Consider the following 9,623-nt stretch of genomic DNA (forward strand, 5'->3'; position numbering starts at 1 on the left):
CAGAGCAGCAACTTGTGTACTCAACGCAGATAGCTGTGTAGTGATGGACGTGATAGGATCAACACTGTACACTCCCTTATTGACTCCTATACGTTCCGATGGCCATTGATAACTATTGATAGTCATTTTTTCCAGCATCTCATAGGCCTGAATGGGGTCCTTGGCAAATATGGTACCCCCAGCAGCAGAGTCCACGGACATTCTCGTAGGCGTGTTCAACCCATTGTAGAAAAGCTCTATTTCTTCCCAATCTGAAAAATTATGATTAGGACAACGCCTTAACAAATCTTTGTACCTTTCCCATGCCTCATATAGTTGTTCTGAATCATGCTGTTGAAAAGTACTGATCTCAATCTTCAGTTGGGTGGACTTAGCCGGTGGAAAATATTTTGCTATAAATTTCACGGTCATGTCCTCCCAAGTTGTTATGCTTCCTAGCGGCAATGACTACAACCAGATCCGTGCCTTGTCCCTGAGAGAAAAAGAAAACAATCGTAAACGTATTATATCCTCAAAAACACCATTCATTTTTACCGTATCAGTAATCTCTAGGAAGGTGTGAAAGTATAAGTGAGGATCAGCTGTTGCGCTTCCATTGAATTGGTTCTGCTGAACCATGTTGATTAATGTCGGCTTCAACTCAAAGTTGTTGGCATTTATTGTCCCTCGAGCGATTCCAGAATAGTGAGCCTGGATCGTCGGCCTGAAATGATCTCTGATTGGAACCAAGGGCAATTCATTGACATTGTCTTCAGCCATGTTTTGTTGTTCTTATCTTCTTGCTCTTCTCAAAGCACGTGCGGTTCGTTCGATCTCTGGATCAAAGAGTAAAGAATTCGCACTTTGAGATCTTCGCATAAACTGCAGTACAGACAACAGAAGTCAATTAGTAACTTAAAAATAAAATAAATAAAAGTTCTAAATTAAAACTTAGACTAATTGGTAACAAAATTTAAACAAAATCAAAAATTACTCCCCGGCAACGGCGCCAAAAACTTGTTGTGAAAAATACTCGCAAGCGTACGAGTGTCAAGTTTTAATATAGTGATAGAGAAAGTGAAACGACCCTAACGACTTCTTATAATTAATGATTAAATAAAATACGGGTTTTCGAAATTTTATAAAAATTTCGGCATGACCTATTTATTTAAGTGAAAACCCGCCTGTCACAGACAGCAAACAAAATTAAATGAAAGAAATAAACAACCAACGACATAAGTAAACCAAACCGAGAAAAGAACGAGAACCCAAGGAAGAGTTTCGACATAACAAATATCCAAAAGTGTTTAAAAATCTAGTTTTTACATGCCCAAAACAATTCTAACTAAACATTACATATACATTTGACAAATAAGCAAAATAAATGCTTCTTAACATAAAAATTCTAGTAACTATGCGGAAGACGAGCATTGGTCGTAGGGATGTGTCGTGCCCGCATCGCAGTCCACTCGATAGTCTTGCTCCTCGATCTAAATGAAATACTCCTCACCTGAAAACAATAAGTGTAGTGAGTCTAAAAGACTCAGCAAGAATATGGGGGGATAACGAGTACTACGTAAATATAAACAAACGCAGATTTAAAGTAGCATATACTAAAAATACCTATGTTTTGTGCCCTTACTTTAAACAAAATAGACTTCTAAAATGAATGAACATGAATATAACATAGGCATGGCTAAGTCATAAATAATCAATGTAACTGCATAAACTGTACTGAAACATAGTCATAAATATTTTGAACTTAAATCCTTGAATTGTGACTCTGTGATTTCGACCATGATCATGGGTGCAGTGCACTATGCCGCAAGGAAGTCAGGATTTCTCTCAGCCCGTCTTGCCCATACTTGGCAAGGGAAGCTACGATTTCTCCCAGCCCGTCCAAACCCATACTTGGTAAGAAAAGCCAGAACGTCTCCCGGCCCGTCGAAACCCATAAACTTGGTAAGGGAAGCCAGAACGTCTTCCAGCCAGTCCAAACCCATACTTGGTAAGGGAAGCTAGGATTTCTCCCGGCCCGTCCAAACCCATAAATTTTGTAAGGAAAGCCAGAACATCTCCCAGCCCGTCCAAACCCATACTTTCTATAGTCACAATCATCTCACTTTGTTCCTAAAAATATTTTCTTTCATACTTGAACATGGACTTAGCACGCATATGTAAATATGACGTAAATGTAAATATTACTAAATAATCATGCATATGACTCATACATGGATGATCGGGATGGTGATTTAGAAGCCAAACCAAAGGATGAAAAATACTAAACCAAAACGTAGCGCTTAAAGGCAAATTGAGCGGTTTGCCCGTAAAATTCATAACTTACTCAATTCCCACTCAAAATCAGTTCCGCTCAATCCCATCACTTTCTAACACTTATAATTAACTTAAGAAGTCATCCTCGGAATTTATTTCCTAAGCGATCATTTTTCAAAAGGTCGATTTCCGGGCAGCATCCCCTTAGTGTTCAACAAAATTCTGCAACTTAACATTTAAAAAATCTAAAACTCGACCCAAACTTAACCGATTTGATTCCCGCTTGAACCAACATATTCCCAACATCCTAGATCATTTCCGAACCCAAGCCCTTAACCAAAACCCAAGTTTAGACCCTGTTTTAAAACGGCTCCCGGACAGCCCACTCACTCTCAAAAATCTGCTCATGCTTCTTTTACAAACTCAACCAAAACTTAACTATAAATCCTCCAATCTTCCAAGTCTCTAATCCTAGGACCAAGACCAATATATCGCCCTATTTCCAGCCCCTACCACTCACCTCAAACCACTTTAAACCCAGTAAGGCAGCACCTAACCACCCTCCAAAACCGACCCTTACCATACTCAAACTCTAATGCATCTCCAACCAAGTCTTCAAGTCGATTACAAGCCAATCTTCGAGCCAACCTAGGAGCTACCATGTGAACTACATATCACCCATAGTAGCTCCTCAATCACCATCCAATCAACCCAAATAAATATGCACAGTTTCAAACACAACCAAGAGACATTTTCTGGAAATAAATTCAAACCATGCTAGGATAAATTTTCTGAAAATAAAAGGAATGCAACAAGGCATCCATGACAACACCGATCGAATGCAAAACATCAAACTAACCAACTATGCAACAGAAATCAATTCCATCTTAGCAAGAACTTCTGCACAAATTCGAATGCTATGCAAAACCATTTCTGAAAAGAATTTCGAACCCAGCCGTTAAAAGTTTCTGGAAATTTTTGAATCAAATACATGAACTCATTTCAATCTTCAACAACCCAAAATCATGGCCTCAATAATCATCCAGCATAAAATACGAAATGCATAAGAAATTTTTTCCAGAAATTGTGGCCGAGAGCAGGGCACTATATTTTCGAACAAAAATCATGAAATTCAATACACAAGCTAGCTAATCTACACGGTTAAGGGAAAAGGAAGAAACATATCCTTGCCTATTCTTAGAAAAGAAAAGAATCAAACAGGAACAGCTACGATGAGCTATGGCCGATCGAAGTTAGGGGGAAAATGCTGAAAATCGAGCTGGACACGAGCTGGATGAGCTCTAGATCTTCGACCAGCTTGCTATGAAATGAATCACCGGAGAAGGAAAAGGAGATTGAGGAGCTCGAATGAAGAAAATAGCATAGCCGATGGGTTCTTGAAGAACAGGGCAAAGAAATCGGCTCTTGTGTGTGTGTTTTAGTGTGTGCGTGCGTGCGTGAGTTTTGTGGAGAGTGTGAGTATGTGGCTAACTCAAGTGTACATGCAGGTAAATCCTAGAAAAATGGAAGTGTTATGAAATTAAAGAAAAGAGTTATACACTAAAAAAAAAGCTAAACCAATAAATAAAATTAGAGCTACAAATTAAATCGCACTAAATAAAAATACAAGCTTGAAAATTTTAAGAATTAAACACTTTAAATATTTCAATGTCACAGCAACGAGTAAAATATTTAAATAACATGCAGAGCGATTAAAATAATTTAAACAAACTAGACTAACATTTAAAAATAATTTAAATAAATTCACCAGTGGAAATGAAAACCTTTAAAATGATTTGGACAATTAAAAAGGATTTAAATAAATAAGCTAGAAATTTTAAAATAACTTAAAATAATTTAAAATAACTAACCGCTAAACTTAGGCTAAATTAAAATAAATAAGTTGGGCACTCGAAAATATTTAAACAAATAAGCTAAACAGTTAAAATCATTTAAAAGAATAAATTAAACGATTAAAATCATTTAAATATACAAGCTTAAATCTTTAAAATATTAAAATAATTTAAATTGCACAATAAAATCATTTAGACAAATAAACTTAAACAATTAAAAACATTAATTAAATAGTTAGTACAATAAAAATTATTTGAATAAATAATAAAATATTTTATTAACATATAATTCACATAAAGAATTTAAATCAATTAAACTTAAAAATAATAATCCTAATATTTATTAAATTTAATGGATGAGATTTAGTATATTGGATTTTAGGCGTCACAGAAAGTGTCGATTCCACATGGAGTAACTTGAAAATATTCAATACTTGAAATTAAAATAGTCTTAATTTTATTTATAAAATTAAACTTTAGATATTTGCTGACAAATTAAATAAATAAAGAAATTTGTAAAACGCGCTCACACACAATTCTTAAAGGATTATCAATCAAAGAGAAATAGTCTAGAAGTTTTTATTTCACACAATATTTATTCCTAATTAATCTATCTTCATGAGTTCATTTCAATTCATAACCAATAACACATAGATTATACTATTTCCCTCTCCCGAGTATCAAATAGAGTGTATCAACTACCGATCAATTCTAATATCCCTATTGAGAATTTACGTGTAGTGATATGTGTAAAACAATATTTTTTCTAGGCTCTATTAAAGTTATAAGCTTTCCCGAAACATATAAACAATTAATAGTGTCAATTCTCTCGATCCTATTCTAAATCCCCTCTCCCCGAGTGCCGGATTCTAAATAAATATGACAAATCAATTTATGGCCAGTAAATTGAAAAGACTAACAAAACTAGAATCATAATTAATTTAGAGGAACTCAATTCAATAAAATTAACAATTCATAAACATGTCTTGACCAGGCTACGTCAACCTGTAGATATAAAAAGTTTAGTTCATAGCAAAATTCAAAATAACCCAAATCATGTTCAATATTTCAAACATAATTCAATAACTAAGAGAAAATAATAAAGAAGAGAAAACAAAGCCGTAGTCTTTCTTCCGTGTCTGGTTTAAATTATCCGTCTTTATTCCAAGTCTTCTTCAATCTCAAGCTTGTCCAAATTCTCACAAAGTTTTTCTCTCTAAAGAATTGTATTGTGCGGTGGCTAGATAGATCCCCATTAGGTCTAAAAAAACTCCCTTAAATACTCCCTAAGAATCGTCCAAAATCAACCCAAAGATATCTCAAAGTTTTCAAAATTACAAAAACACTTCGTCAGAAAATCGGCGACGCGCGGATGCGCATAAAGCTCTGGATCTCAACTTCAAAATTCTCGAACAAGCACGGGAACGCGTAATGTTTGACACGGGCGCGCATGAATCTCTGCCTCAACACTCTAAAAACACTCCAGAAGGTGCGGGCGCGCATGAGTCTCGGGTCCTTCTTCATTTTTCCTTCGAAATCTTGGACCATGTTCACTCGTTTTGCCTCTTCCTTGACTCCTTTGACTCTATCCATAAAAAATTCGGTATTTGATTCATCTCCTAACATCCAACACAAACAACAGCGAATTCCACGTAATTCCGCTCGAAACCAAACAATTATCCAATAATATCAACACAAATTAAGTGCACAAAATGCACTTATCACAATGCAAATAATATTTTTAGCTACTCATATTGCACAATGTGATATGTTCCAATCCCTTTGCTTTAATCATGAGTTGTTGATTGACATTGATATATATTTGGATACATGTTTTCCTGCTTGATTTGCTTGAACCTAATGTTAACCGAAAAATGTCTTTTTGATCTATGCAAATAAAGATTGAACTTGGTGGAAAGTATTTTGAAACTTGAGGGCAGAGTTAATGAATTTATGAAGCTTGTTGATTGCATGATTTTATCGAAAGTTAGGTTGATAGATGATATTGACAAATCACACACACACGAGAACTCTTGATGAAATTAGACGGCATATGGACTGAATTATGGAATATAAAAGTCAGAGGCCGATTGTATTACAAAGTATCATGACTTCATGTGATTTATTTTCTTGTCTACATGGTTTGTTTTGCTCGGGACTAGCAAAAGTCTAAGTTTGGGGAGATTTGATAAGTGCAATTTATGCACTTAATTTTTATATGATTTAACTTGGATTTTGTGATAAATCAAGCAATATTATGCATATTTTGCTGTTGTTTTTTTTGGAATGAAGAAGCGGACAAGATATATAAATTATATGAAAAGGTGTTTAAGATACAAAAGAGGTAGAAGAAGTAAGATATAATTTTGGAGCACAAAGAAAGAGCCTAAGCACCAAGAAGAGGCGCAAAAAGGAATTACGAAGCAGCAATTGTCCTGAAATTATTGGCGACTCTAGAGATATCCAAATCTGATCTCCACCGTTTAGAATTTATCACAAGATTTTTTAATATTCTGTCCCTAGAACTCCGGATATGATTTTTGCAAGAATTCTGCACATTAATGAAAAAAAGGGGCTGAAGGTAGCTCCTAGGCGCTAATACCAAGCGCCTAGGCTCTGATGGTTCAAAAGGGCAGTGCCTAGGTGTCATTTCCATGCGCCTAGGCACTGAGGGACGTGAGGAGGAAGCCCTAGGAACGAAATTTAAGCGCATAGGCGCTACCTGTGCGGAAAAATAGTTTCGAAAGTTTTTTAATCTAAAAATACGCGATTGTTCGGGCTTTCTTTGATGGGCTTCGAGGAGATATAAAGGGAAAGAGAAGATGCATAAAAAGGGATAGAACATAGAGAATTATCCACACACAACAGAACACCCAAAACAACACAACCACACACAACTAAGCATTCAAAGAGGCTTGGGACACGGATTTGAGACGTGGGAGCGAACAACAAGGGATAATTGAATCACAAGACAGAGGACATTCATCTAGGGATGGAGAATCACCTATACTCTGTGATTTTTATTATCTTCCTTTATTTATGATGAGATTTTTTTATATTTCTATTTGTTTGATTATTTCATTATAAACTTATTAGTTGTTTCTAGAGATTGACGGATCTTGATTTGAGTTTCATGTTTTGACTATTATTTTTCCTACTATTATTCGTTCTTAACAATTTATTTTTGTTTTCCTGTTTTGGTTGTCTTTTAATTTACTGGTCATAGATTGAATGTTAAATTTATTTGAAATCTGGCTTTCGGGAGAGACGATTTTGAATAGGATCATAGAAAAACACAAACTAGAATTTTTGTAGAGTTCGTGAGGCCTACATTTTCATTTGAGGTCATTGAAAGAGAACCATATGACTTGATTAAATTGTTTTTATATTTGATTTTTGATAGAGAGATCGAAATTTACATTAGAATAAAAAATTACTCGACACTCGGAAGAGGCAGTAAATAACACTTAAGGGTTCTTAGCCTATAAATTAGAATAAGTAATATTATCAACTGATATGATTTACATGAATGAAAATTGAGTGAAATCTTGTATCTAGAACCCGTCTCAGATCGTGTACCCAAAGTCGTCTTGAAATTCAAGTTTATTTTACTTATTTTTTTTATTGAATTTAAAACTTTGATTTTCTAAATAAATTTCAGATTATTTTAATTACAGGATTTAGTGTGAATAAAAATTTTCAATCCTCGTGGGAACGATAATCTACTCATCATATATTAAAACTTGATATCGTGCACTTGCGAGCGAAAAATACGCAACAAGTTTGGTCAAAACATGATTAAGGGATTCCTAATTCGATTTAAGGAGTTGAATATCGGATTCATATCGATCGAAAATAGTTCTGAGTAATTCAAGTTATTGGACAGATCAGAAGCTATGAAGAGAAGTTCAAAAGAACTGTTTACTTCAAAGGAATAGGGTGAATTCGGAAGCTTCAAACCCACGATTGGAAGGTCTGATCGCTTTGGATAAAAAAATTATGAGCTTTCTTATTGGTGATTTGACTCGAGCTAGATCGAAAGTTCTGAACCCAAGTTCGGAAGGTCTGAACTCCGTCGGAAGTAGTGTATTGTCCAATCAGGGACACACGTTCAGTGGTTAGAGATTGGAAGCTCCGATGGAGGATATAAAAAGCTCCGAAGGAAGTTCAAAAGCTCGAACATAGGATCACTGGTTCCGATCATCGTCTATAAATAGGGCCCTAGAGTTTCACTTTCATTAACCAATTCAATCTTCTATCTGTCTCTCATTTTTTTGTAGTTTTGGAGGGCTTCCGGGCTTCTTATTTAGGACAAGTCGATAGAAAAATGCTAGTGCGATCGAAGCAGAGTTGTACCTAGGGTTTGAGACCATCACCATCAAAAGGCTAACGACGGATGCAAGTATAAGTCTAGACTCTGTTTAGCTTCAGTGAGTAGATATTAGTATAGTTAAGGCTTTTAGAGAGCCATAAGTGATATGGTTATTATCTAATTATAGGCTTGGACTAGAGTCCCAGTGTTGTTAGGTTGCTTGTATTGAGGTACGGACATACTATTCGAGATATCCTGGTTGAGATGCATATTCTATGTTTGCATGCTTATATGTCATGACTTATGTGCATATATTATGTCATGATTATTATGTTTCATGCATTTATAATGTTGAGCATGTACTTTGATATAACCTGTAGTGGGGTCGCTCAGCCCCGAGTTATTTGGTGGATGATTGGATTTCGTGGTCATTTCATCTATATCCACATTTTCATTCTATTATGTGAGCCACCTCCTGATGTGATGGTCGAGCATGCTACAAACCATGGCGTCTCTTGTTTGAGCAGAGCCTTACCGTGATAGATTTTCGATACCCGTTCATTTGCATTAGCATTCATAGCATGTGTATACTCATACTTTTGTACTAAGATTTGTTAGCTCACGTCCTCGGTTTTTGGTTCTGGACACCTTATTCCACGGGGCAGGGCTTAGTTTGAACAAACCGATAGGTAGCGTTCGTTCAGCTGCATCGATATTGGGATTGTTTCCGTATCAGGTTTCCGTTTAAGAATTTTCAGTATTGTACTTCGATCGGGTTGTATAACAGTTATTCTATTTGATTTCGGTACCGGTTGGTTTGTAGAATCATTTAAGTTTCCGTTGGTTATATTTTGAGTTATTGTGTTTTAAGATTTTATTGCATGCTTAAGTTTGATTAGCAAGTGATTGCGGAGCGGGTCACTACAAGACTCAACTATGTGACACGTGTTCTAACTCAAACAGTTGTTCAAAATCTTGAATAATTACGGAGAAATTCCCTAAAAAATTTATCAACCTATTTATAAGATTAATAAATCTATTTTCATTTAACAGTTCAAATATTTCTATTTGAATTTAATTAAATAAAAATGCACTAATATTTATGGAATTTCAGCTGTCACCTGAAGCTGCACACTGAAACCGATACTATTTCTAGTCGATTTAACCATGTGTTGATTGATATTGTCAAGCTAAACTTCAATATC

The 9,623-nt window shown here is 35.3% G+C and overlaps 1 non-coding gene across 1 annotated transcript; it reads left to right on the forward strand.

The window, feature by feature from the left end:
* Positions 1 to 256: 256 nt before the first annotated feature.
* On the forward strand, positions 257 to 362 carry LOC140876883 (small nucleolar RNA R71). Its single transcript, XR_012149113.1, has one exon. It is a non-coding gene; the product is annotated as a small nucleolar RNA R71 (small nucleolar RNA).
* The last annotated feature ends 9,261 nt before the right edge of the window (positions 363 to 9,623 follow it).

This window comes from Henckelia pumila, chromosome 1, assembly GCF_033568475.1.
Source record: "Henckelia pumila isolate YLH828 chromosome 1, ASM3356847v2, whole genome shotgun sequence".
Lineage (NCBI taxonomy): Eukaryota > Viridiplantae > Streptophyta > Magnoliopsida > Lamiales > Gesneriaceae > Henckelia > Henckelia pumila.